Source organism: Triticum aestivum, chromosome 6A, assembly GCF_018294505.1.
Source record: "Triticum aestivum cultivar Chinese Spring chromosome 6A, IWGSC CS RefSeq v2.1, whole genome shotgun sequence".
Classification (NCBI taxonomy): Eukaryota; Viridiplantae; Streptophyta; class Magnoliopsida; order Poales; family Poaceae; genus Triticum; species Triticum aestivum.
The window spans coordinates 540453669-540478068 of record NC_057809.1 but is presented as its reverse complement, the minus strand read 5'-3'; positions in this window follow the sequence as shown (position 1 = coordinate 540478068).

The following is a 24400-nucleotide window of genomic DNA, read 5'->3' as shown; positions in this document are numbered from 1 at the left end:
GGTTGGATGAGATCCACCATGTAATCGAGTTAGTTTTGTTAGAGTTTGATCCCTAGTATCCATTATGTTCTGAGATTGATGTTGCTATGACTTTGCTATGCTTAATGCTTGTCACTAGGGCCCGAGTGCCATGATTTTAGATCTGAACCTATTATGTTTTCATGAATATATGTGAGTTATTCATCCTATCTTGCAAGTATATAGTCACCTACTATGTGTTATGATCCGGCAACCCCGAAGTGACAATAATCGGGACCACTCCCGGTGATGACCATAGTTTGAGGAGTTCATGTATTCACTATGTGCTAATGCTTTGTTCCGGTTCTCTATTAAAAGGAGGCCTTAATATCCCTTAGTTTCCAATAGGACCCCGCTGCCACGGGAGGGTAGGACAAAAGATGCCATGCAAGTTCTTTTCCATAAGCACGTATGACTATATACGGAATACATGCCTACATTACATTGACGAATTGGAGCTAGTTCTGTGTCACCCTATGTTATGACTGTTACATGATGAACCACATCCGGCATAATTATCCATCATTGATCCGGTGCCTATGAGTTTTCCATATAATGGTTTACGCTTATTTACTTTCCCGCTGCTACTGTTACAATCACTACAAAATGCCAAAAAAAATACTTTTGCTGTCTTTACTTTTGTTGCCGCTACCACCACTATCATATTACTTTGCTACTAAACACTTTGCTGCAGATACTAAGTTTCCAGGTGTGGTTGAATTGACAACTCAGCTGCTAATACTTGAGAATATTCTTCGGCTCCCCTTGTGTCGAATCAATAAATTTGGGTTGAATACTCTACCCATGAAAGCTGTTGTGATCCCCTATACTTGTGGGTTATCAAGACTAATTTCTGGCGCTGTTGCCGGGGAGCATAGCTCTATTCTTTGAGTCACTTGGGATTTGTATCTGCTGGACACTATGAAGAACTTGAGAGATCCAAAAACCAAGATCTATCCCTCAACTACGAGGGGAGGTAAGGAACTGCCATCTAGCTCTGCACTTGATTCACCTTCTGTTATGAGTAAGTTTGCGACACCTACACCTGCTTTTGCTATTCGTTCTGATATGTCGCATGTTATTGATGATGCCACTTCTGCTATACATGATACTTATGATGAAACCGCTTCTATGACTGATACTACTGTGCCCCTTGGTGAATTTCTTGATGAACAAATTGCTAGGGCTAGAGAAAAAGAAATTATTGAATCTGAATACGATGATGATAGTGATGATGAAAATATGCCTGTTATTCCTGAGGGTTATCTTTTTGATATGGAATCTTCTGCCGCTATTTTATCTTGCAAAGATAGATATGAGCTTAAGAGGTTATTAGTTAAATGGAACAAAGAATCACTTAGAGATAAAATGAAACCTGACCCTGATTTTGCTACTTCACCTATATGTGTTCCTGATAAGGATTATGAATTTCCGTTGATCCTGATATAATTACTTTGGTTGAATCTGATCTGTTTTATGGCTATGAATCTGAAACTGTTGTGGCACATCTTACTAAGTTAAATGATATAGCTGCCCTGTTCACTAATGATGAGAGACCGCGTTACTTTTATATACTCAAAATATTTCCGTTCTCATTAAAGGGTGATGCTAAGATATGGTTTAATTCTCTTGATCCTGGTTGTGTGCGTAGTCCCCAGGATGTGATTTATTACTTCTCTGCTAAATATTCCCTTGCTCATAAGAAACAAGCTGCTTTGAGGGAAATATACAACTTCGTGCAAATTAAAGAAGGGAGTCTCCCATAAGCTTGGGGGAGGCTTCTCAAGTTACTTAATGCTTTGCCTGATCATCCTCTTAAGAAACCAGAAATACTTGATATCTTTTATAATGGACTAACCGATGCTTCCAGAGATTACCTGGATAGTTGTGCTGGTTCTCTTTTCAGGGAAAGAACACCGGATGAAGCTGAAATTCTATTGAATAATATGTTGACAAATGAAAATAATTGGGCACCTCCTGAGCCAGCTCCTGCTCCAATTACTGAGCCGATTCTTAAACCAACTCCGAGGAAGAGAGGTGTTCTATTCCTCAGTCCCGAAGATATGCAAGAGGCAAAGAAATCTATGAAAGAAAAAGGTATAAAGCTGAAGATGTTAAGAATTTACCTCCTATTGAAGAAATACATGGTCTTAATTCACCGCCTATTGCAGAAACATATAATCTCAATTCTTTATTTACTGAAGAACCTCCTGATCCCGATATCCTGACACAGGTAGTGAAGGTAAATTCTCTCTATAGATATGATAAAGCTGAAGTCCCTCCTACTAAAATTGCTAGTCAGTGCTTGGATGAGTTTGATAACTTTATGTTTAAGCAAGACGACTTCAATTTTTATTTTGGTAGACAATTAAAAGAAAATGCTTATATGATTAGATGCTTGGGTGATTATATGGCTAATATTAAAGGTGAACTTAAACTTGTTAGCAAACATGCTTCTATGGTTACCACTCAAGTAGAACAAGTACTTAAGGCTCAAAAAGAAGTGCTTGATGAAATGAATAGTAAGAAAAATGATTATGCTGTTAGAGTGGCTACTAGAACTGGTAGAATGACTCAGGAACCTTTGTATCCTGAAGGCCACCCTAAGAGAATCGAGCAAGATTCTCAAAGAAATAATATTGATGTTCCTAGTTCTTTTAAAAAGAAGAAGAAGAAAAATGATAGAACTGTGCAAACTTCTAGTGAACCTATTGCTGAACCACCTGATAATCCAAATGATATATCTATGTCTGATGCTGAAACACAATCTGGTAATGAACATGAACCTAATGAAAATATTAATGGTGATGTTCATGATGATGCTCAACCTAGTAATGATAATGATGTAGAAATTGAACCTGATGTTGATCTTGATAACCCACAATCAAAGAATCAATGTTATGATAAAAGAGACTTTGTTGCTAGGAAACATGGTAAAGAAAGGGAACCTTGGGTTTGGAAACCCATGCCTTTTCCTCTGAAACCATCCAAGAAAAAGGATGATGAGGATTTTGAGCGCTTTGCTGAAATGATTAGGCCTATCTTTTTGCATATGCGATTAACTGATGTGCTCAAAACAAATCTTTATGCTAAATATATGAAGGATATCATTACTAATAAAAGAAAGATATCGAAAGCTGAGATTTCCACCATGCTTGCTAATTATACTTTTAAGGGTGGAATACCAAAGAAACTTGGAGACCCCGGAGTACCTACTATTCCTTGCTCCATTAAAAGAAATTATATTAAAACTGCTTTATGTGATCTTGGAGCCGGTGTTAGTGTTATGCCTCTCTCTTTATATCGTAGACTTGACTTCAATGAGTTGACACCTACCGAAATATCTTTGCAAATGGATGATAAATCAACTGCTATACATGTCGGTATCTGTGAGGATGTGCCTGTTGTGGTTGCAAACGTTACTATTTTAACGGACTTTGTTATTCTTGATATTCCCGAGGATGATGGTATGTCTATTATTCTTGGAAGACCTTTTCTTAATACTGCAGGGGCTGTTATTGATTGCAACAAAGGCAATGTCACTTTTCATCTTAATGGTAATGAGCATACGATACACTTTCCGAGGAAACAACCTCAAGTTCATAGTATCAACTCCATTGGAAAAATTCCGTCGGTTATAATTGGAGGTTTTGAATTTCCTCTTCCTACTATCAAAAAGAAATATGATATGCTTATTATATGGGATGTACATATCCCCGTTGAGGTAACTTAGTGTTATTCGAAATTTCTCCGGTTTCATGATTATCGGAATGAGTTTGTTAACAAGACTTGATCAACCTTGTTAGTGGATCCTTTTTGATGAGCATGAGATGGATGAAACTAGAAGCACAACCTTCTGTACCCCACTTTTACTTTCCGTTATTTATATTAAATAAAGTAAAAATAGTTTTTTTCTGTCTGTTTCCTGACTTATCCATGCAATATAAAAATATCCCGAAAATAAAAGTCCTCAGAATGCCATGCCAATTTAATATGATTTTTTCGGGAATATTTGAGGATTTATTGTGCAAAAATTACCACGGGAGGAGCTGCCACCTGGCCACGAGGGTGGTGGGCGCCCCCCCCCCTCTAGGGCGCGCCCCTGCCTCGTGGGCCCACAGTGGCCCTCCTCTACTTATCCCAGCACCCATCTTCTTCCTCTGTCTCACACAAACCCGAAAAACCAGCTCAAGCACGAGTTCCAGCCAGTTTTGCTGTGATTTTCGATCTCCTTGCTCAAAGCACCTCTCGCAAAACTTCTTGGGGAGATTGTTCCTTGGTATGTGACTCCTCCATTGGTCCAATTATTTTTTGTTCTAGTGCTTTATTCTTTGCAAATTTGTTCTGCATAGGTGACCATGTTCTTGAGCTTGCATGTCAAATTTATATGGTCAAAGGTAGTTTTGATGCATGATATAGGCCCTAGGCACTTGTAGGAGTAGTTGCTATCAATATTATTGAGTTTGGTTTACTTTTATTTTGAAGTTACTAAAAATTTCAGAATCTTTCAGAGAAAAACATTATGCTTAGGAAGATGTTCCAAGGTGGTTCCTCTAAGAAGCAAGGACCCAGGATTGCTATGCGCGATGCTGAGGAGGATCCACCAAGAGACGCTCCAGTACGGCCTTGCGAATGGCCGTCGAAAAATTTTATGGACCGTGCAGGAATTAAAGAAGAATTCAAAGCATATTTGCGCAATGCCGGTCTTGAGGATTTTGAGGCTAACAAATGCCCCCAGTATCATGATCTCACAAGTTCATTTGTGAGGAGGTTTGAGTATTCATCTTCGCACAAAAAGAAGATATGTTATTACCAGAGAGGAGGCAGAAGAGTATGAGAGGAGAGCGGAGGCAGCTCGACTCCACGCTGCAGCTCAGCAGGCGATAACCACTGCACATCAGTATGATCCCAACTATTCTTCGTTGCAGTACGACCCATGCTACACTTACGGGTATCCGCCAAGCTATCCCTGGCAATAGACCAAGCCCTAAAACCTCTCGGGAGGGCTGATCTGGAGTCCGTTCGGGGCTCCGGAGAGGGGAATCCGTCGCCATCGTCATCATCAACCATCCGCCATCACTAATTTCATGATGTTCACCGCCGTGCGTGAGTAATTCCATCATAGGCTTGCTAGACGGTGATGGGTTGGATGGGATCTATCATGTAATCGAGTTAGTTTTGTTAGGGTTTGATCCCTAGTGTCCACTATGTTCTGAGATTGATGTTGCTATGACTTTGCTATGCTTAATGCTTGTCACTAGGGCCCGAGTGCCATGATTTCAGATCTGAACCTATTATGTTTTCATCAATATATGAGTGTTCTTGATCCTATCTTGCAAGTCTATAGTCACCTATTATGTGTTATGATCCGTTAACCCCGAAGTGATAATAATCGGGATACTTACCGGTGATGCCCGTAGTTTGAGGAGTTCATGTATTCATCATGTGTTAATGCTTTGTTCCGGTTCTCTATTAAAAGGAGGCCTTAATATCCCTTAGTTTCCGTAAGGTCCCCGCTGCCACGGGAGGGTAGGACAAAAGATGCCATGCAAGTTCTTTTCCATAAGCATGTATGACTATATTCGGAATACATGCCTACATTATATCAATGAACTGGAGCTAGTTCTGTGTCACCCTAGGTTATGACTGTTACATGATGAACCACATCCGCATAATTCTCCATCACTGATCCATTGCCTATGAGCTTTCCATATATTGTTCTCCGCTTATTTACTTTCCCGTTGCTATTGCTATCATCACTACAAAATACCAAAAACATTACTTTTACTACTGTTACCTTTTGTTACCGTTATCACTACTATCATATTACTTTGCTACTAAACACTTTGTTGCAGATATTAAGTTTCTAGGTGTGGTTGAATTGACAACTCAGTTGCTAATACTTGAGAATATTATTTGGCTCCCCTTGTGTCGAATCAATAAATTTGGGTTGAATACTCTACCCTCGAAAACTATTGTGATCCCCTATACTTGTGGGTTATCAAGTACCCCGGAGCTCACTTGGACACCAATAAAATGATGAATCGCGAAGACCCTAGCTGCGCCAAGTTCCTCTTCGACCAACGTACAACTACCGGCGCATTCCTCAAGTCCGACTACAACGTGAACAACTACCATCGACCCTCGAAGACCCCATGGACGTCAAGTTCCTCGTTGTGACCCTGAACATCTATGAAATGTGTACCTCTACCGCCGTATTCGGAATTGCCAAGACCACCAAGTACCCCAACGCCCGATGCCTAGAACGACTACCGTCATGGTGGATCCTATAAGACCAAGGGTACGACTACCGTCGACATGGATTCGTCAAGTTCCTCGATGATCGCATACCACTACCGCTCCCCGAACATGAACGACTACTTCCTCTTCGACTCGTGAACCACTACTTCCTCTATGAACCCGAACCGCTCCGAGAATGCACCCTTGGAAGGTATAACCACCGGAACGACACCCGTGGACGACTGCTTGTGATGTGTAGTATGAGATGCCCGTGTTTGCACCATGTCCGAATTGATCCTTGCACGTTCCTCGTTTCCTTGCCACCGTCATGTGGGACACCCGGTAACCGGGAGCACCCCACCATCTCTTGCGTGTACCACACATCCGCACACTTCTCTTTTGCGTCGATATCTCAATTGAGTTGCCGGAACCAGAACATTGTCGTGGCACCGTTTTCGTTATCGTCGCTGTGGCACCCTTTCTTTCCACCACGGTGACAAATGCTTCATAATGCTCATGTCAACTTTTAACAAAAAATGCATAAACTTGCAAATGTCATCCGCATCATGATAACAACATCTAGAATGTTTAAAATTGTTGTTTGCTTTAAATTGCTAAATGCATATGGGGATTTACCGGAATTGTTGTTTGTTCTGTCCTCATTTAAACTTGTTTAGATAGAGGTTTCACTTTTGCTTCTTCTCATGCCATGTTAACAACATTTAATATTATTGGGTACCTAAACGGGAGAGAACTAAATAATTGATGTGGTGTTCCGTCAATATGCAACCCGTTGCATATTGAGCTCCACTTAATTTGTAGTTTTGGTTGTTGCACTTTGCCATGTCATGCATATTTAAACCGGACATGCATCATACTTGGTTGTGCATCATGCCATGTTGATGTGATGGTTGTTTACTATGTTGCTTGCTTCTTTCCGGGTTGCTTCTCGCGTTAGCTTCGGTTTCGTTTCGGAGTTGTGAGGATTCGTTCGTCTACGTCCGTTTGTCTTCTTCATGGACTCGCTCTTCTTCCTTGCGGGATCTCAGGCAAGATGACCATACCCTCGAAATCACTTCTATCTTTGCTTGCTAGTTGTTCGCTCTATTGCTATGCCGCGACACCTACCACCTGCCATATCATGCCTCCCATATTGCCATGTCAAGCCTCTAACCCACCTTTCCTAGCAAACCGTTGTTTGGCTATGTCACCGCTTTTGCTCAGTCCCCCTTATAGCGTTGCTAGTTGCAGGTGAAGCTGAAGTTTGTTCCATGTTGGAACATGGTTATTATTGGGATATCATTATTATCTCTTATTTACTTTAATGCATCTATATACTTGGTAAAGGGTGGAAGGCTCGGCCTTATGCCTGGTGTTTTGTTCCACTCTTGCCGCCCTAGTTTCCGTCATACCGGTGTTATGTTCCTTGATTTTCCGTTCCTTACGCGGTTGGATGTTATGGGAACCCCTTGACAGTTCGCTTTGAATAAAACTCCTCCAGCAAGGCCCAACATTGGTTTTACCATTTGCCACCTAAGCCTTTTTCCCTTGGGTTCTGCAGACTCAAGGGTCATCTTTATTTTAAACCCCCCTAGGCCAGTGCTCCTTTGAGTGTTGGTCCGAAACGGGCAGCCTGCGGGGCCACCTCGGGGCAACTCGAGGGTTGGTTTTACTCGTAGCTTGACCTATCCGGTGTGCCCTGAGAACGAGATATGTGTGACTCCCATCGGGATTTGTCGGCAGATCGGGCGGCTTTGCTGGTCTTGTTTTACCATTGTCGAAATGTCTTGTAACCGGGATTCCGAGACTGATCGGGTCTTCCCGCTAGAAGGAATATCCTTCATTGACCGTGAGAGCTTGTGATGGGCTAAGTTGGGACACCCCTGCAGGGTTTTGCTCTTTCGAAAGCCGTGCCCACGGTTATGGGCAGATGGGAATTTGTTAATATCCGGTTGTAGAGAATTTGAAACTTAACTTAATTAAAATGAATCAACCGCGTGTGTAGCCGTGATGGTCTCTTCTCGGCGGAGTCCGGGAAGTGAACACGGTTCTTGTGTTATGTTTGAACGTAAGTAGTTTCAAGATCACTTCTTGATCACTTCTAGTTCACGACCGTTGCATTGCTTCTCTTCTCGCTCTTATTTACGTATGTTAGCCACCATATATGCTTAGTGCTTGTTGTAGCTCCACCTCACTACCTTCTCCTACCCATAAGCTTATATAGTCTTGATCTCGCGGGTGTGAGATTGCTGAGTCCTCGTGACTCACAGATACTTCCAAACAGTTGCAGGTGCCGATGATACCAGTGCAGGTGACGCAACCCAGCTCAAGTGGGAGCTCGGTGAAGATCGTGTTTGTTGTGTTGTTTCGTTTTCCAGTTGATCAGTAGTGGAGCCCAGTCGAGGCAATCGGGGATCTAGCATTAGGGCTGGTCTTCTTTTATTTTGGTTCCGTAGTCGGACCTTGATTGTATTCTGGATGATGTAATGTTATATTTATGTATTGTGTGAAGTGGCGATTGTAAGCCAACTCTTTATCCCTCTCTTATTCAGTACATGGGATGTGTAAAGATTACCCCTCTTGCGACATGCCTACTATGCGATTATGCCTCTAAGTCGTGCTCCGACATGTGGGAGATATGGCCGCATCGTGGGTGATACAAGTTGGTAATCAGAGCCTTAGCCCCCTGCTTGATCGAATCGCTCACGTTGTTGAGTCTAAAAAATGTTTTGAGTCTTAGGATTATATATATCGGAGAGTAGGATTACTTTTACTCCTCAGTCCCTTCGTCGCTCTGGTGAGGCCTCCTGACGTAGAGTTTTGACTCTTCTCTCCTCAAATTTCACTAAAAAAATTAGGATCACGCGGGTATCTTGGAATTGTTCCGATGGTTTTGTGACGAGAACATTGTTCTTGGTGCCTCCTGACATTTAGGGGTTGTGGCAGTGTCCCAGGGAGTTGAGCTCCGAGGTGTTGTCATCACAATTTTATGGTTGCAATTCTAGAATACTTGAGTTCGCCGACATTGAAAATCTCTTTTATGCAGTTGTTGGTGAGATAATCTCGACGCCACCCAGTACTGGGGCGGGAGTTCGGGAGTATTGCCATAACTTGTATAACGGATGCTTTTCTAAGGTTGAGGTAAATGATTTCCGAAGGTTTCTTGGTTATGTGTTGAAGGATGGATACAGCTGGATGTAGGATTTGCTAGTTTTGGGTGAGATATTATGCTTCCATGTATACCCAACACCTGATTGCATAACAGAAAAGTTTCGGGAGTTTATAAGTGGGAACTCAAGTAGCTCCTAGAATATCTTTCCAACAGACACATGATACGATATGGGATCTATCATATGTTTGTTTTCGGCTTATTTTGCAAGCCAATCCTTTGTTTTGTTTTTGTTGTGGTATTCGAGTTGCTTCGAAGTCAAATGTTGATTCCATACTTTTCCTAAGCGGTGTTCTCATATTCCTATGTGAATACAAATCCTTCTTGATCTTCGAGTTTGCCATCTCAATTTCTTCTGAACCGGTGTGTCTCTCTTCAAGTGGATCCGATCTTTTTCATCATCCGTAAGATCAACTCAAGTCTTCTCAACGTTGTTTGTTTCATCCGTCCAAGTTGTCTTTGTTTTCCCGCCCTCCCACCCTTTTTATTTGAGGACTAAGATTTCTTAATCAAGTATCCATCTTATTGATGTGAAGTCTCTCCATTCTTTTCCGGCAATGTTCTTATCCGGTGATTCTCAAGAAGATACTAACGGAGCTTCAAGTTCATCATTCTCCATTCTTTTCTTCTCTGTTGGATTCAATTCAAGCCTTCAGTGTTGATAATATTACTTTTCCTCCTTTCAAATTCTCTCTCATGCCGATGGACCTCTTTATCATTCACCTCTCACTATTCTTTTGTTCCGGAGTGTTGAAGATATCTCAAAAGAATTGTGTTTCCACTCTGCATTCGTTCAAGCTCTTTTGAGGATGTTATCTCATTCAAGCCATTCAATTCAACTGGCGCAATCTTCCTTTAAATCATTCAACGGTGTATCTTTTGAGTGGGCCCTAACCCACAGGTCTTTTCCCAGAATCTTACCTGACTCTTCTAATTTTTCCCGGAGCTATTCTCAAATCTTTCAAAGTTTGGCATAAGAGTGAATTATTATCAGTCAAATGTCTTTCTCCAAGATCTTTCAAATTCTTTCATCGTTGGTTCAACCTTTCTAATTTTCTTTCCCGAGTACCTCAACAATTCATGGTGATGTTTCTAATCGTCATTCTCAACATTTGAAGACCGAAGAAGAGTTTCTCTTAAATCTCGCTCCATTCTCTTCAAGATTCTTGGTTCTAGCTTGATGCCAACCTCTCATAATTGTTTTTTTCGATTGTGAGAATTCTTTTCACCCATCCGGAGCATTTCAGGAGTCTTTTCAGTTTGATTCTCCGGAGGCCATCATTTCGGAAGATTTATTCATTCTCAGCTTTCAGCTCTCGTTTCGCAAATCATATTGGTGCATCATTCAAGTATTCTCTTATCAGCTCGTGATCTCTTCGTTCTCTTGTATCAAATTCCCTCAAGTATCTTCATTCGTTTTTTTTCAATTCTACCCGGTGATTTGTGCCTTTGCTACTCTCTTTTTCAATTCTTACAGTGGTTTGCTCAAGATTCTCTTCCATTGCTATTGTATCAATTCATTCGTTCTTCCCAATCCTACCAGTGGTTCGCAGAAGATCTTCCCAAGTTTGCGCAATATCTATCTGAATCCTTTCTACGAGAATGAGTAGTATGCCAAATCCGTTGCTTATCATCAAATTAAGTTGATGAAGGATAAACATACAGTAAATCTTATTCTTGTTTTCTTTGAGGTGATTCAATTCTTTTCTTCCAGAGTTCCATGTTTCCACTTTATCTCGTCGCGAAGCTCCATCTAAATCATCGCAAGGCTTCACCTTGTGTTTTCAACTTCTATTTCCCTTTTCGTTTGATCATTCTTTTATTACCGGAGTTCTTCGAGAGTTTCTTCATGGTGGCTCATCAAGGATTTAATTCCTTCTCGAAGCGTCCATCAAGATTCTGTTTAGAGGAGCTCAAGTACTCTTCATCTTGCATTTCGAAGTGAAATTCTTTCTATCTTATCTTTTTCAGGTGGTGTTATGTCTTTCTTGACATTTTCCCTTCATGTTTCATGATTCACAAGTTTCCAAAGAGTGACATATTTAAATCCATCAATCTCTTCATTAGAGTTATCTTGGTATAGATTTCACCTAAAGCCTTCCATTGGGAATGTTGCCATTATAGTGCTTATCTATGATCCAATTTCCGCTTCTCATCTCGATGAAGGAGTTTTCATCTCCTTGTTGATCTCAATCCAACTAATTGATTTCGTTAGTGGCTGGTCTTCACCTCATAATTTGGGGATGTTTTCCTTAAGACCATTGGAAATCAAATCTTTTGTTGTTGGTTTTCCAACAACTCCGTTCAACCATTCTCCTAAAGATGCTTCTTCAAGCTCATTTGGGGCAGAAGTTGGCATTTTCTTCTCCATTTTGTTATTCCAATGATATAACTTCTATTCTTTCATTCCGGAGGCATAGCGACGTTGCTCTCTTCACTCATCATCCCATTTTTGTCAAAGATCATGTTCTTTCCTTTAGCTTATCCATCTAACCGGAGTGTCGTGCCCTCTTTTCAAGTTCTTCCCATTTTGTCAAGTTTTGCCTCCCTTCTCAACCGGAGTGCCGTCTGAAATCTTTCTTACCCCTTGTGCCATTCTTTCAATAGTCCCAGAGGTAGTGTGTTGTTGATTTCATCAAGTATCCTCTCATCTTGTCAAGTTCATGTTGAATTCCTTCCATTTACAGTCGGAGTTATGTCCAAATTATATCATTCTTATTCCTTCTCTATCATGTTTTAACCAGGGTGTTATGGCTATCATTCCTCTTCTAATCGGAGTCTCATCCAAGTGCTTTCGTTTCGCCAAGCTCATATTCTTTGCCTTCCTTTTCCAACTAGAGCGTTGTCGTAATTGATCCTTATCGTTCCTTGTACATCTCGTTTCAACCGGAGTGCTTGCATGTACTTCTTGTCCATTGCAACCCTTTTCTTATGTCTATCAACCTACAAGGTTCACGTAATGTTCCTTGTTCCTCTTTTCTAATGGAGTGATTTCAACTTTGTTCATCTTCGTCGTATTCTTTCTTTAAATTTGTTCAACCTCTCAAGGTTCTTTGGTTTCACTCATTTGTCAAAGAAGCAACTTAGTTTTACTTCTTCTCTCCCTCTTCCGTTTCTCTCCGGTGCCATCCTAGATCTCGGGACGAGATCCTCTTGTAGTGGTGGAGTGTTGTGACGCCCCAAGACCGACGCTTCAGATGCCTTCCATGTTTTCCGAGTTTCATCGGGTGATTTGTTTTGTCTGTTGCATTCATCTTTGCATCATATGCATTGCATCATGTCATCATGCCATCTTGCCATTTCATTTAAAAAAACTCAAATAAATAAATTGCAGAGATCTTTCGATCTATTTAAATCGAGGGATATTCACAATGGTGATTTCTCTTTATAACATATATCCTCCCAATATTTAGGGAGCTATTATAAAATATTCCATTAATTTTGAATTAAACGTAACACACGTGCGAATAATCCCATGCCTTTCTGCTTCGAGTTGATCTCCAAACCTTGCCGAAAATTCTTTCTTCATTTTTTGAGGCTCCTCCAAATCCCAAACATCACTTCCAATTCAAATCATTTGGAATTAATTTCAAATGAGTTTGAATTCAACTTCAACCGCGTGCCTGATACGTCTCCGTCGTATCTACTTTTCCAAACACTTTTGCCCTTGTTTTGGACTCTAACTAGTATGATTTGAATGGAACTAACCCGGACTGGCGTTGTTTTCAGCAGAATTGCCATGATGTTGTTTTATGTGCAGAAAACAAAAGTTCTCGAAATGACCCGAAACTCCACGGAATATCTTACAATAAATAATAAAAAAATCCTCGCCAAAGATGAAGACCAGGGGGCCCACACCCTTCTCACAAGGGTGGGGGCGCCCCCCCTAAGGGCGCGCCCCCCTACCTCGTGGGCCCCCTGGAGACCCCCCGACTCCAACTCCAACTCTATATAACTGCTTTCAGGGAGAGAAAAAAGAGGAGAGAAGAAATCATCAAGTTTTACGATACGGAGCCACCGCCAAGCCCTAAAACCTCTCGGGAGGGCTGATCTAGAGTCCGTTCGTGGCTCCGGAGAGGGGGATTCGTCGCCGTCGTCATCATCAACCATCCTCCATCACCAATTTCATGATGCTCACCGCCGTGCATGAGTAATTCCATCATAGGCTTGCTGAATGGTGATGGGTTGGATGAGATTCACCATGTAATCGAGTTAGTTTTGTTAGGGTTTGATCCCTAGTATCCACTATGTTCTGAGATTGATGTTGCTATGACTTTGCTATGCTTAATGCTTGTCACTAGGGCCCGAGTGCCATGATTTCAGATCTGAACCTATTATGTTTTCACCAATATATGAGAGTTCTTGATCCTATCTTGCAAGTCTATAGTCACCTATTATGTGTTATGATCCGTTAACCCCGAAGTGACAATAATCGGGATACTTACCGGTGATGACCGTAGTTTGAGGAGTTCATGTATTCACTATGTGCTAATGCTTTGTTCCGGTTCTCTATTAAAAGGAGGCCTTAATATCCCTTAGTTTCCATTAGGACCCCGCTGCCACAGGAGGGTAGGACAAAAGATGTCATGCAAGTTCTTTTCCATAAGCACGTATGACTATATTCAGAAAACATGGCTACATTACATTGACGAATTGGAGCTAGTTCTATGTCACCCTATGTTATGACTGTTACATGATGAACCGCATCCGTCATAATTATCCATCATTGATCCAATGCCTACTAGCTTTCCATATACTGGTTTACGCTTATTTACTTTCCCGTTGCTATTGTTACAATCACTGCAAAATACCAAAAACATTACTTTGCTTTCATTACTCTTTTGTTACCATTACCATCACTATCATATTACTTTGCTACTAAACACTTTGCTGCAGATACTAAGTTTCCAGGTGTGGTTGAATTGAGAACTCAGCTGCTAATACTTGAGAATATTCTTTGGCTCCCTGTGTGTCGAATCAATAAATTTGGGTTGAATACTCTACCCTCGATAGCTGTTGCGATCCCCTATACTTGTGGGTTATCAAGACTAATTTCTCGCGCCGTTGCCGGGGAGCATAGCTCTATTCTTTGAGTCACTTGGGATTTATATCTGGTGTACACTATGAAGAATTTGAAAGACGCTAAGACAACAATTTATCCCTCAACTACGAGGGGAGGTAAGGAACTGCCATCTAGCTCTACACTTGATTCACCTTCTGTTATGAGTAAGCTTGCGACACCTAAACCTGCTTCTGCTATTCGTTCTGATATGTCGCATGTTATTGATGATGCTACTTCTGCTATACATGATACTTATGATGAAACTACCTCTATGCCTGATACTACTATGCCACTTAGTGATTTTCTCGAGGAACGACTTGCTAGGGCTAGAGAGATTGAAAATATTGAATCTGATTATGAAGATGAAAGTGATGATGAAGAATCACTTGTTATTCCTGAGGGTTATTTATTTGATCAAGATGCTTCTTTAGCTATTTTAGCTTGCAAAGATAGATATGAACTCAAAAGGTTATTAGCTAAATGGAATAAGCAATCTCTAAATGCTAGGATGAGACCTGACCCTGCTTTTGCTACTTCACCTATCTGTGTTGCTGATAAGGATTATGAATTCTCTATTGATCCTGATATAATTACTTTGGTTGAATCTGATCCTTTTCATGGTTATGAATCTGAAACTATTGTGGCAAATCTTACTAAATTAAATGATATAGCCACCCTGTTCACTAATGATGAGAGATCTCGCTACTTTTATATCCTTAAAAATTTTCCGTTCTCATTAAAGGGTGATGCTAAAATATGGTTTAATTCTCTTGATCCTGGTTGTGTGCGTAGTCCCCAGGATATGATCTATTACTTCTCTGCTGAATATTTCCCTGCTCATAAGAAACAAGCTGCTTTAAAGGAAATATACAACTTTGTGCAAATTAAAGAAGAGAGTCTCACAAGCTTGGGGGAGGCTTCTCAAGTTACTTAATGCTTTGCCTGATCATCCTCTTAAGAAAAATGAAATACTTGATATCTTTTATAATGGACTAACCGATGCTTCCAGAGATTACTTGGATAGTTGTGCTGGTTCTCTTTTCAGGGAAAGAACACGGGATGAAGCTGAAATCTTACTGAATAATATGTTGACAAATGAAAATAATTGGGCACCTCCTGAGCCAGCTCCTGAGCTAGCTCCTGCTCCAATTACTGAGCCTATTCTTAAACCAACTCCGAGGAAGAGAGGTGTTCTATTCCTCAGTCCCGAAGATATGCAAGAGTCAAAGAAATCTATGAAAGAAAAAGGTATTAAAGCTGAAGATGTTAAGAATTTACCTCCTATTAAAGAAATACATGGTCTTAATTCACCGCCTATTGCAGAAACATATAATCTCAATTCTTTATTTACTGAAGAACCTCCTGATCCCGATATCCTGACACAGGTAGTGAAGGTAAATTCTCTCTATAGATATGATAAAGCTGAAGTCCCTCCTACTAAAATTGCTAGTCAGTGCTTGGATGAGTTTGATAACTTTATGTTTAAGCAAGACGACTTCAATGTTTATTTTGGTAGACAATTAAAAGAAAATGCTTATATGATTAGACGCTTGGGTGATTATATGGCTAATATTAAAGGTGAACTTAAACTTGTTAGCAAACATGCTTCTATGGTTACCACTCAAGTAGAACAAGTACTTAAGGCTCAAAAAGAAGTGCTTGATGAAATGAATAGTAAGAAAAATGATTATGCTGTTAGAGTGGCTACTAGAACTGGTAGAATGACTCAGGAACCTTTGTATCCTGAAGGCCACCCTAAGAGAATCGAGCAAGATTCTCAAAGAAATAATATTGATGTTCCTAGTTCTTTTAAGAAGAAGAAGAAGAAAAATGATAGAACTGTGCAAACTTCTAGTGAACCTATTGCTGAACCACCTGATAATCCAAATGATATATCTATGTCTGATGTTGAAACACAATCTGGTAATGAACATGAACCTAATGAAAATATTAATGATGATGTTCATGATGATGCTCAACCTAGTAATGATAATGATGTAGAAATTGAACCTGCTGTTGATCTTGATAACCCACAATCAAAGAATCAACGTTATGATAAGAAATACTTTGTTGCTAGGAAACATGGTAAAGAAAGAGAGCCTTGGGTTCAGAAACCCATGCCTTTTCCTCCCAAACCATCCAAGAAAAAGGATGATGAGGATTTTGAGCGCTTTGCTGAAATGATTAGACCTATCTTTTTGCGTATGCGATTGACTGGTATGCTTAAAACAAATCCTTATGCTAAGTACATGAAAGGTATTATTACAAATAAAAGAAAGATACCGGAAGCTGAAATCTCCACCATGCTTGCTAATTATACTTTTAAGGGTGGAATACCAAAGAAACTTGGAGATCCAGGAGTACCTACTATACCATGCTCCATTAAAAGAAACTATGTTAAAACTGCTTTATGTGATCTTGGAGCCGGTGTTAGTGTTATGTCTCTCTCTTTATATCGTAGTCTTGATTTGAATAAGTTGACACCTACTGAAATATCTTTGCAAATGGCTAATAAATCAACTGCTATACCTGTCGGTATTTGTGAGGATGTGCCTGTTGTGGTTGCAAACGTTACTATTTTAATGGACTTTGTTATTATTGATATTACTGAGGACGATAGTATGTCTATTATTATTGGAAGACCTTTTCTTAATACTGCAGGGGCTGTTACTGATTGCAACAGAGGCAATGTCACTTTTCATGTTAATGGTAATGAGCATATGGTACACTTTCCGAGGAAACAACCTCAAGTTCATAGTATCAATTCTATCGGAAAAATCCATCGATTATATTTGGAGGTTTTGAATTTCCTCTTCCTACTGTCAAGAAGAAATATGATATTCTTATTATTGGGGATGTGCATATCCCCGTTGAGGTAACCTAGTGTTATTTGAAATTTCTTCGGTTTCATGTTAATCGGAATGAGTTTGTTAACAAGACTTGATCAACCTTGTTAGTGGATTCCTTTTGACGAGCATGAGATGGATGAAACTAGAAGCACAACCTTCTGTACCCCACTTTTACTTTCTGTTATTTATATTAAATAAAATAAAAATAAATAATTTTCTGTCTGTTATCTGATTATCCGTGCAATATAAAAATACCTCGAAAATAAAAGTTCTCCAAATGCCCTGAAAATTAAATATGATTTTTTCTAGAATATTTGAGGATTTATGGAACAAAGAACACACCAGGGGGCCAACCACCTTGCCACGAGGGTGGAGGGCGCGCCCACCCCCTAGGGCGCTCCCCCTGCCTCGTGGGCCCATGGTGGCCCTTCTCCACTTATTCTTTCAGCCACACACTTCATCTTCCTCCCACACACACGAAAAACCAACTCAAACCCGAGTCCAAGCTCGTTTTGCTGCCATTTTCGATCTCCTTGCTCAAAGCACCTCTCACAAAATTGCTTGGGGAGATTGTTCCTTGGTATGTGACTCCTCCATTGGTCCAATTAGTTTTTTTTCTAGTGCTTTATTCATTGCAAATTTTTGCTACTTAGGTGACCCTGTTCTTGAGCTTACATGTCAAATTTATGTGGTCAAAAGTAGTTTTGTTGCATGATATAGGCCCTAGGCACTTGTAGGAGTAGTGGCTATCAATATTATTGAGTTTGGTTTACTTTTATTTTGAAGTTACTAAAAAAATTTAGAATTTTTCAGAGAAAGAAATATGCTTAGGAAAATGTTCCAAGGTGGTTCTTCAAAGAAGCAAGGACCCAGGCTTGCAATGCGTGATGCTGACGAAGAGCCACCAAGAGACGCTCCAGTGCGTCCTTGCGAGTGGCCTTCTGAAATTTTTATGGATCGAGCGGGAATAAAATAAGAATTCAACGCATATTTGCGTAATGCCGGTCTTGAGGACTTTGAGGCAGATAAATGCCCCCAGTATCATGAGCTCACAAGCTCTTTTGTGATGAGGTTTGAGTATTCATCCTCGCGTAATTCTCCTTCAGTCATGTTTGATCTTTATAATAAATCATATACCATGGACTTAGAGGATTTCACTTTTGCTTGCAAACTTCCACAATGGGGTAGTGTTAGGGATCCCCCTAAATCTGAATTTAGAAACTTTCTTGCTAGTATAACTGTAGGGGAATCTAGAGATATAACGCAAGCTACCATAGGGAGCATTCACTTTCCTACTATACATTATTTTGCTCTTTTCATAGGCAGGTGCATAAATGCTAAGGATGAAGCATGTCACATGTGTGTCCCTGACCTTAGCATTCTTAGGAGTGCTGTGTTAGGAAACCAATCTTATCATATGGGAGCCATTGTAGCTCATAGGTTGCACCATAATAGACATAATGGAGATTTCTTTGGAGGAATTTATGCAACCCGCTTAGCTAAATTTCTTGAGATACACGTTTGTGAAGGAGACATGGAGTTGCCTCCTGCTTATTTAGATTTTGATTCTATGGTTTCCCACCATTTTGTCGAGAGGAACGAATCACCTCTCTAGTATCGAGTAATCTTTGACAAACGTCGTGTTGTCCATATTACTCTCCCTGCTTCTGCTTTCTTTGATTATCAGGCAAGAGGAGGATATACTATTACCAGAGAGGAGGCAGGTGATTACAAGAGGAGAGCTGAGGCCGCTCGTCGCCACACTGCAGCTCAGGAGGCGATAGCCGCTGCATCACAGTACGACCCCAACAACTATTATTATGGATATCAGCCAGGCCAGCCGTGGCCATAGATCAACTTAGGCCAAAAGCCTAAGCTTGGGGGAGTACGTATTTCTCACCGACATTACATTTATGTTCACACACACTCATTGCTAGATGTCGGTGCTCATACTTTTTCACTGTAATATCCATGCTAGTTTATTTTCTTTTTCCTACTTTCTTCTTGTGTGTCTGTTAAACCTTAAGAAAGACCAAAAAAATTAATAGTAGTTTATTTTTCTGCTATAGTAGTAATAATTAAAAATAAAACCCAAAAATATTTCCCGATCTTCTTTTGCTTGTTGGGAGTTTTCCCATGTAAATAGTTTTAATTCTTTTCTTTTCTTTGGGGGTCAGTAGGAGAAGACCATAATTAAATTGTTGAAGTGGCTCTTATATGCATTATTGTTTATTTAACCAAGAGCCCATATTGCCTTGTCTTCTCCTGTTTATTGAATGCTTGCAGATTCCAGCTTAGTCCAATGGACGTACACTCTTATTATTCTTCACACTGTTCGGTCGTGCAAGTGAAAGGCAATTATGATGATATATGATGGACTGACTGAGATGAGAAAAGCTGGTATGAACTCGAGCTCTTTTGTTTTTGTAAATATGATGAGTCCCTCATTCTTGATTCAGCTTATTATGAATAAATATGTTTGCAATGACAATTAGAGATCGTACTTGCTTGTGCCATGCTTGATTAGCTATGAGTTATAATGGTTTACCTTGTGTGCCAATATGCTATTGAGATGGTTATGATGTGGTATGATGGGGTGGTATCCTCCTTTGAATAATTTAAGTGACTTGACTTGGCACATGTTCACGCATGTAGTTGAAACAAAATCAACATAGCCTTCACGATATTCATGTTCATGGTGGATTATATCCTACTCATGCTTGCATCCAATGTTTATTAATTTTAATGCATGTACATGGCTGTTGTCGCTCTCTAGTTGGTCGCTTCCCAGTCTTTTGCTAGCCTTCACTTGTACTAAGTGGGAATACTGCTTGTGCATCCAATCCCTTAAACCCCAAAGTTATTCCAGATGAGTCCACTATACCTTCCTATATGCGGTATCTACCTACCGTTCCAAGTAAATTTGTATGTGCCAAACTCTAAACCTTCAAATAAACATTCTGTTTTGTATGCTTGAATAGCTCATGTATCAACCAAGGCTGTCCTTATCTTCCGTGTTAGGCGGGTTATTCTCAAGAGGAGTGGACTCCGCTCCTCACTCACGAGAAAATGGCTGGTCACCGGGATGCCCAGTCCCATGCTTTATGCAAACTAAATCAAAATTAATTGCAAACAAAACTCCCCCTGGGACCTGATGTATGTTGGAGGCACTCGTTGTTTCGAGCAAGCCATGGATTGATGCTTGTTGGTGGAGGGGGAGTATAAACTTTACCATTCTGTTTGGGAACCACCTATAATGTGTTTAGCATGGAAGATATCGCCATCTCTTAGTTGTTACGTTGACAATGAAAGTATACCGCTTAAAATACAATTTATCTCTATTTAAAAACTAAGCTCTGGCACCTCTACAAATCCCTGCTTCCCTCTGCGAAGGGCCTATCCATTTACTTTTATGTCAAGTCATCACCCTCTTATTAAAAAGCACTAGCTGGAGAGCACAACCGTCATTTGCATTCATCACTGTTAATTTATATTGGGTATGACTATGATTGGATCTCTTTTACCATGAATTACAATGTCTAGTCAGTCCTTGATCTTTAAAGGTGCTCTGCATTTATGTTTTGCGGTCTCAGAAAGGGCTAGCGAGATACCATCTTGTTATATCATATTATGATTGTTTTGAGAAAGTGTTGTCATCAGAGATTTATTATTATGACTTGCTAGTTGATTATGCTATTGATATGATTAATTGTGAGACCTAAGAATTATTGCACATGTGGTTAGTCATGATCTATGCTGAAAACTTGAATGCTAGCTTGACATATTTACAACAACAAGAGCAAACAGAGTTTGTAAAAGTTTTTTTCTTTCTTTCTTTCAGTTTGTCAACTGAATTGCTTGAGGACAAGCAAGGGTTTAAGCTTGGGGGAGTTGATACGTCTCCGTCGTATCTACTTTTCCAAACACTTTTGCCCTTGTTTTGGACTCTAACTTGTATGATTTGAATGGAACTAACCCGGACTGACGTTGTTTTCAGCAGAATTGCCATGGTTTGGTTTTATGTGCAAAAAACAAATATTCTCGGAATGACCTGAAACACTACGGAACATCTTAGAAAAAATAATAAAAAATCATCGCCAAAGATGAAGACCAGGGGGCCCACACCCTTCTCACGAGGGTGGGGGGCGCCCCCCTAGGGTGCGCCCCCTACCTCGTGGGCCCCCTGGATGCCCTCCGACGCCAACTCCAACTCTATATATTTGCTTTCAGAGAGAAAAAAATCAGAGAGAAGAAATCATCGTGTTTTACGATACGGAGCCACTGCCAAGCCATAAAACCTCTCGGGAGGGCTAATCTGGAGTCCGTTCGGGGCTCCGGAGAGGGGGATTCGTCGCTGTCGTCATCATCAACCATCCTCCATCACCAATTTCATGATGCTAACCGCCGTGCGTGAGTAATTCCATTGTAGGCTTGCTGGACGGTGATGGGTTGGATGAGATTCACCATGTAATCGAGTTACTTTTGTTAGGGTTTGATCCCTAGTATCCATTATGTTCTGAGATTGATGTTGCTATGACTTTGCTATGCTTAATGCTTGTCACTAGGGCCTGAGTGCCATGATTTCAGATCTGAACCTATTATGTTTTCATGAATATATGTGAGTTCTTGATCCTATCTTGCAAGTCTATAGTCACCTACTATGTGTTATGATCCGGCAACCCCGAAGTGACAATAATCGGGACCACTCCCGGTGATGACCATAGTTTGAGGAGCTCATGTATTCACTATGTGCTAATGCTTTGTTCCGATTCTCTATTAAAAGGAGGCCTTAATATCCCTTAGTTTCCAATAGGACCCCGCTGCCACGGGAGGGTAGGACAAAAGATGTCATGCAAGTTCTTTTCCATAAGCACGTATGACTATATACGGAATACATGCCTACATTACATTGACGAATTGGAGCTAGTTCTATGTCACCCTATGTTATGACTGTTACATGATGAACCGCATCCGGCATAATTATCCATCACTGATCCGGTGCCTACGAGTTTTCCATATATTGGTTTACACTTATTTACTTTCCCGTTGCTACTGTTACAATCACTACAAAATACCAAAAACATTACTTTTGCTGTCTTTACTTTTGTTGCCGCTACCACCACTATCATATTACTTTGCTACTAAACACTTTGCTGCAGATACTAAGTTTCCAGGTGTGGTTGAATTGACAACTCAGCTGCTAATACTTGAGAATATTCTTTGGCTCCCCTTGTGTCGAATCAATAAATTTGGGTTGAATACTCTACCCTCGAAAGCTATTGCGATCTCCTATACTTGTGGGTTATCAGGCTACTGTATGCAGTGAATAGAGTTTTTCCTAATAGTCATCAAAGATTCTACTTAAGATACATATATGCAAACTTCCAAAATGCTGGCTTTAGGGGGGGGGTCTTAAGAAGTGCATGGATAATGCGAGTTATGCCTATAATGAAAAAAAATTTAATAAAGCAATGGATGATCTCAAAGCTGAGAGTGAGGAAGCTTGGCAGTGGCTTAGTGCAATACCCAAGAAAACATGGACTAGGCATGCATTTGACACAAACTGCAAGACTGACTTGGTTGTCAACAATTTGTCTGAGGTGTTTAACAAGTGCATCCTAGATCATAGGAAAAAACCAATAAGAACTATGTATGATGGCATAAAGGATAAGCAGATGGTTAGATGGCACAGGAATAAAGAGAGTGGAAAGGAAGCTAGATGGGAGATCACACCACATTAGAGTGAGAAGTTGGATATTGAAAAGAAAAGGGCCAGGTACTACAAACTGATGTCTCAACCTTCTTCTTGTAGACATTGTTGGGTCTCCAAGTGTAGAGGTTGGTAGGACACTAGCAAATTTCCCTCAAGTGGATGACCTAAGGTTTATCAATCCATGGGAGGCGTAGGATGAAGATAGTCTCTCTTAAGCAACCCTGCAACCAAATAACAAAGAGTCTCTTGTGTCCCCAACACACTCAATACAATGGTAAATTGCATAGGTGCACTAGTTCGGCGAAGAGATGGTGATACAAGTGCAATATGGATGGTAGATAAAGGTATTTGTAATCTGAAATTATAAAAACAACAAGGTAACTGATGGTAAAAGTGAGTGTAAACGGTATTGCAATGCTAGGAAACAAGGCCTAGGGTTCATACTTTCACTAGTGCAAGTCCTCTCAACAATAATAACATAATGGGATCATATAACTATCCCTCAACATGCAATAAAGAGTCACTCCAAAGTCACTAATAGCGGAGAACAAACGAAGAGATTATGGTAGGGTACGAAACCACCTCAAAGTTATCCTTTCCGATCGATCTATTCAAGAGTCCGTAGTAAAATAACACAAAGCTATTCTTTCCATTCGATCTATCGTAGAGTTAGTACTAGAATAACACCTTAAGACACAAATCAACCAAAACCCTAATGTCACCTAGATACTCCAATGTCACCTCAAGTATCCATGGGTATGATTATACGATATGCATCACACAATCTCAGATTCATCTATTCAACCAACACAAAGAACTTCAAAGAGTGCCCAAAGTTTCTACCGGAGAGTCAAGACGAAAACGTGTGCCAGCCCCTATGCATAAGTTCACGAGGTCACGGAACTCGCAAGTTGATCACCAAAACATACATAAGTGGATCACGTCATATCCCATTGTCACCACAGATAAGCACATGCAAGACATACATCAAGTGTTCTCAAATCCTTAAAGACTCAATCTGATAAGATAACTTCAAAGGGAAAACTCAATCCATTACAAGAGAGTAGAGGGGGAGAAACATCATAAGATCCAAATATAACAGCAAAGCTCGCGATACATCAAGATCGTGTCGACTCAAGAACACGAGAGAGAGAGAGAGAGATCAAACACATAGCTACTGGTACATACCCTCAGCCCCAAGGGATAACTACTCCCTCCTCGTCATGGAGAGCACCGGGATGATGAAGATGGCCACCGGAGAGGGATTCCCCCCTCCGACAGGGTGCCAGAACGGGTCTAGATTGGTTTTCGGTGGCTACAGAGGCTTCTGGCGGTGGAACTCCTGATCT